Source organism: Molossus molossus, unplaced genomic scaffold (genome assembly GCF_014108415.1).
Source record: "Molossus molossus isolate mMolMol1 unplaced genomic scaffold, mMolMol1.p scaffold_m16_p_15, whole genome shotgun sequence".
Lineage (NCBI taxonomy): Eukaryota > Metazoa > Chordata > Mammalia > Chiroptera > Molossidae > Molossus > Molossus molossus.
Window position 1 is genome coordinate 20485989 of NW_023425350.1, and position 6000 is coordinate 20491988.

A 6000-nucleotide genomic window follows, 5' to 3' on the forward strand; every position below is an offset into this window, starting at 1 on the left:
TTCTATTACCAACACCTATTATGGACCACCCAACTATGTCAGAATTTATTCCCTAGAACCTATAAATGTAGTATCTGTGTATATGTGGTTAAATGACTGATCTTGAGATGGGGAGATAATTCTGGATCATCTGAGTGAGCCCTAAATGCAATCACAAATGTCCTGACAATTCTGAGTTTTCATTGTATAAACCACCTGTTAAAGTTTTTTGCCTCTTCTCTTGTAAATCAACTTTATTGAAAATACATGAAAATACATCTATTTAAAGTTGTATAGTTGCCCTGACCAGTTTGGCTCAGCGGTTAGAGTGTCAGCCTACAGACCAAAGAGTCCCGGGTTTGATTCCAGCCAAGGGCATGTACCTGGGTTGTGGTTTGTCCCCAGCCCCGGTTGGGGTCATGCGGGTGGCAACCAGTCTATGTGTCTCCCTCACATCCATGTTTCTCTCTTTCTCTTTCTCCCTCCCACTCTGTCTGAAGACACATGTAAAAATATCCTCGGGTGAAGATTAAAAAAATAATTTTTAATAAAACATTTTTAATAAAATGTTAAAAAAAAATGAAGTTGTAAGTTGGATGAGTTTTGATAAAGAACACCCCAAACATAATACAGAACATTTCTATGGCCCTAAAACATTGCCTCAAATCTATTTGTAGGTAAATTCCCTGTCCATCAGCTCTGATTGCAGACAACCACTAATCTTCTTTTTGTAGATTAGAATGTCTCATGTTTAGAATTATTTGTGAATGGAGTTACAACGTATATATTCTTTTGTGTCTGTCTTCTATCACTCAGCATAAGGTTTTTAATATTTATCCATGTTCTTATATATATCATTAGTTCATTCTTTTTTATTGCTGAGTATATGTATCACATATATCACAATATATATATGTATCACAATTTCTTTATCCATTAATCTGTTAATACATTTAGGTTGTTTCTAGTTTTTAGCTGTTATGACTAAAGTTGCTATAAAAATTTCTGTAGATATAGGTTTCATTAGATAAATACTTAGGATTGGAATTGATGGGTCACATTATAAGTAAATGTTTAACTTTATAAGAACCTATCAATCTTTGTCTTTGTGTATTAGAGTTCTAGTTGGTCCACATCCTTGCCAATGCTTGGTATTATCAGTTTTTATTTTATTTATTTAAAAATTTTTTTCCTTTATTGATTTTTTTTGGGGGGGGATATGTGCCCCTAGAGGGAACCGAACCTGGGACTCTCTGGTCCGCAGGTTGACGCTCAACCACTGAGCCAAACTGGCCAGGGCTCCTTTATTGATTTTAAAGTGAAAGGAAGGGAGAGGGAGAGAGAAATAGAAACATCGATGAGAAAGAACATCAATTGGCCGCCTCCTGCATGCCCCCCACTGGGGATTTGGCCCACAACCTGGGCATGTGCTCTGACTGGGAATCAAACTGGCGACCTCTTGGTGCATGGGACGATGCTCAACCACTGAGCCACACTGGCCAGGGCATGTGGTTTGTCTTTTCACTGACTTAATGTCTTGAACAGTTTTTAAATTTTATGAAATTCAACTCATTTATTTCACTTATGACTTGTACTTTTTGTATCATATTTAAGAACTTTTTAAACCTGAGATAGCAAAGATTTCATCTGCAATCTTAATTCTCTTTGCTATGTAACATAACATATTCACAGGTTCTGGATTTTAGAAGGTAGACATCTTGGGGGCCATTATCCTGCCTACCACATAAGTCCATTACCAGAATGAAGAACTGCTCTTCAGTTCCTAGTTTGCTGAGTGTTTTTTTGTTTGTTTGTTTTTACCATGACACATATTGGAGTGTTTACTATGTGCCAATCACTCTGCTAAGTGTTTTACACATATTATGTCATTTAACCCTCACTATAACATGATTATCATTCCCAATTTACAGGGTAATTGAGGCTTAGAGAAACAAACTACCTTCCCCAGAATAATGTAACTAATAAATGTCAGAAATAAAATTTGAATAGAAATACATTAAAACTAAAGCTCAATCTTTTAGTAACCAAAATAGTGGATGTTATTAATTTTCTGCATAGGGTCATTAACTTATCTTTTTAACAGCTCTATTGAGATATAATGCACATACCTTACAATTCACTCATTTAAAGCATGTGATTCCACCCGGCAGGTGTGGCTCAGTGGTTGACCATCAATCCATGCACCAAGAGGTCGCCAGTTCAATTCCTGGTCAGGGCACATGCCCAGGTTGTAGGCCAAATCCCCAGTAGGGAGCATGCTGGAGATGACCAATTGAGGTTCTCTCTCATCATTGTTTCTCTCTCTCTCCCCCTCTCCCTTCCTCGTTCTCTAAAGATCAATAAAGCAAAAAAAAAAATTTTTAAGTATATAATTCCATAACTTTTAGTATATTCTCAGAGTTGTATACTTATCACTACAATCAAATTTAGAACATTTTCAAACCCCCTCCCCAAAATCGGTATTTCTTGGCTGTCATCACTAACATCTATGCACCCAGCCTTAGGTAACCACTAAACTACTTTCTGTCTCCAGACTTGCCTATTCTGCCTATTTCATATAAATGGAATCATAATATGTGGCCCTTTGTGACTGGCTTCTTTCACTTAGCATATTATTTTCAAGGTTCACCCATGTTGTAGCATGTATTGGTACTCATTTCTCTTTATAGCTAAATAATATTCCATTGTATGGATATACAAAATTTTATTTATCCATTCATCATTTGATCAACATTTAGATTATTTCCATTTTAGGGCTATTATGAATAATCCTGCTATGAACATTAGTGTACAAGTTTTTATGTGGATATATACTTTTATTTTGGTATACACCTAAGAGTAAAATTGCTAGATCATATAGTACATCTATGTTTAACCAGTTAACGAACTGATATACTGTTTTCCAAAGCAGTGATACCATTTTACATTAATGAGAGTTATGATGTTTCTTTTTTTTTATCCTCACCTGAGGACATTTTTCCATTTTTTGTTCAGATAGAGTGGGAGGGAGAGAGAGGAAGAGAGAGAGAGAGAAACATCGACGTGAAAGGGACACATGGAATGGCCACCACCCGCACGACCAGCCAGGTCTGGGGACAAACCACAACCGAGACATGCACCCTTAGCAGGAACCAAACCCAGGTCTCTCTGGACCACAAGAAGACTCTCTAACCTTTGAGCCAAACCGGCAGGGCTGATGTTTCTTTTTTTTTTTTAATCCTTCCCTGAGGATATTTTTCCATTTATCTTCAGATAGAGTGGGAGGTGGGGGGGGGGGACAGAGAGAGAGAGAGAGAAAGAAACATCGATGTGAAAGAGACAGATCTACTGGTTGCCTCTCGTACGACCCCAACCAGAGCTGGGATGAACTGCAACTGAGATACATGCCCTTGGCCGGAATCAAACCTGTGACTCATTTATTGGTCTATGGGCCGACGCTCTAACAGCTGAGCCAAACTGGCCAGGGCAGTTATGATGTTTCTTATTTCTCCACATCCTTGTCAACAGTTGTTATTATTTGTCTTTTTTATTATAAGCATCCAAGTGGGTCTGAAGTGTATCTCATTTGATTTTTGCATTCATTTATTCTTTCATTTATTCACTCCTTTAAACATAAGTGAAAAATAGTATTAAAAATAAAAAACATAATGATGTATTTGTGATAAGTGCTAGTAAAGAATAAGCAGGTTACTATAACAGAGACTACTGTGGTAGTCAAGGATACTGGGAAGGTATATTTAAGCTGAGGTCTCAAAGATGAATGGAATAAGAACTGAAAATGCCAAGGAAGAACTTTCTAGTCAGAGAAGAGCAAGAATAGAGGCCTAGAGGTGAGAAAGAGCTTGACTAATTCCAAGAGCTGGAAAAAATGCCAGGATGATAGACTGCAAGTAGAAGAGTGGCATGAGATGAAACTGGGGAGGTAAACGAGAGATGGTAAAAAATTTGGATCTCACTCTAAATACAGTGGGAAGCCACTGAAAGATTCTACATTGAAAGAGGCATGGTATTCATGTTTTAAAAGATCACTTTAGGCCCTGGCTGGTTTAGCTCAGTGGTTAGAGCATCAGCCTGCGGTCCAGAGAGACCCAGGTTTGGTTCCCACTAAGGGCACGTACCTCGGTTGCAGTTTGTCCCCGGCCCTGGTTGGGTCGTGCGGGAGGCAGCCACTCGATGTGTCCTTTTCACATCGATGTTTCTCTCTCTCTCCCTCCCATTCTATCTGAACAAAAAATGGAAAACATGTCCCAGGGTGAGGATAAAAAAAACAAACAAAAACACAAAAAAAGATCACTTTAGCTGCTGTGTTGTAAAATCAGTTAAGAAGTTATTATAGTTGTCCACATGAGAGGTAGTAGTGACTTGAAAAATAATAGCAGCAGAGACGATGAAGAGAAGTGCATTCACACCCTATTTGAGAGGTAGAACAAACTTGAGGTAGCAAGTGAAGGGAACAGTCAACAATGACATTCAAGTTTCTGACTTTAATGATGGGGTGAATAAGGCTGTCATTTACCAAGATAGAGATCCAACAAGTTAAAAATAAACTAGTGAGTTATCAGAGCTTCTTCCAGATGTACAACTTCACTTAGTCTGAATCTCGGACTTTCCTCATAAAATGGCCCCCAAATGCCAGTCTTCTTTCCCACCACAAACAAGGAAACCGAGTCTGGCTTCTGCCCTCAAGCCAGAGAAGAAGACGACCTCTCAGGACTTGCCAAAGGGAGAACGAGAACAGTAAGAAGCAATTGAACATATTGATGAAGTACAAAATGAAATCGTCAGACTTGAAGAAGCTAGTAAGGAGATTTTGAAGGTAGAATAGAAATATAATAAACTCTGCCAACCATATTTTTCAGAAGTGATCAGAATTGATTGCCAGAATTTCAAAGTCTTGGGTAACAACATTTGTCAACCATCCACAAGTGTCTGCACTGCTTGGGAAAGAGGATGGAGTCACTGTGTTATTTGACAAGAGCTGAAGTGACATCATTTGAAGATATTAAATCAAGTTGCAGAGTAGATTTTTATTTTGATGAAAATAAAGTTCTCTTCAAAGAATTTCATCTGAATAAGAGTGGTGATCCATCTTAAAAGTCCACTGAAATCAAATGGTAATCTGGAAAGGATTTGACAAAATGGTCAAGTCAAACACAGAATAAAGCCAGCAGGAAGAGACAGCATAAGGGACCAGAGAGCTTCTTTACTTGGTTTACTGATCATTCTGATGCCGGGGGAAGATGAGTTAGCAGAAGTCATCAAAGATGACATTTGGCTAAATCCATTACAGTACTACTTGGTTCAGAAACTTTATAGAATCACCACCGCCATGCTCTGTGGGAAGAAAAAAAAAAAAACCATTTCTTCCCTTAGTTCTGCTGGAAGCTGGAGGGTACTAGGACCCTGCGTAGTAGTGCATAGAATTCTAGCTTTTCCCCTCCTTTTTCTGTATATTGGCCTTGGAGATTGATTACACCGTGTCTCTATGTTAATATGGACAGTTAGCATTTACCAACATGTATCTACTTTCTTTAGTTTAAAAAAATAAACTTTTTAAAAGGAGGGTATAGGAGTGAGGTTAAAGAAACTGTCTGGACTAATTTTATAGGAGCTCTGGGAAACAGATCTACAGCAACCATACGAATGCTCAATGAATAAAAAGCTATTTTTAAAACGATAGCAATTTTGAGGCATTTTTCATTTGCCCTTGCCCCATCCACTAACAAAATCTTGAGATCCTAAACCGGGACTGACCAGAAACGTTCTTAGTTTTAAAATTCTTTAACCTACCCAGTTAACAAAAAAGGAAAAAGGAGGTAAAAGAAAGGCCAGAAGAGAAGAGCCTTAAAGAAAACAAAAACAACCAAGAGGGAGGAGGATGCCAGAGTGGTCCACAAATTAGAAATGAACTTCCGGTCCTTGGTAAACTTCCGGGATCAACAACAGGGCGACCCAATCAGAACCTTCCTCCGGTAGCCAATGGGAGAGCACATTACAAAG

The 6000-nt window shown here is 38.3% G+C and overlaps 1 pseudogene; it reads left to right on the top strand.

The window, feature by feature from the left end:
- Positions 1–4594: 4594 nt before the first annotated feature.
- Positions 4595–5470, top strand: LOC118631134 (annotated as a pseudogene).
- The last annotated feature ends 530 nt before the right edge of the window (positions 5471–6000 follow it).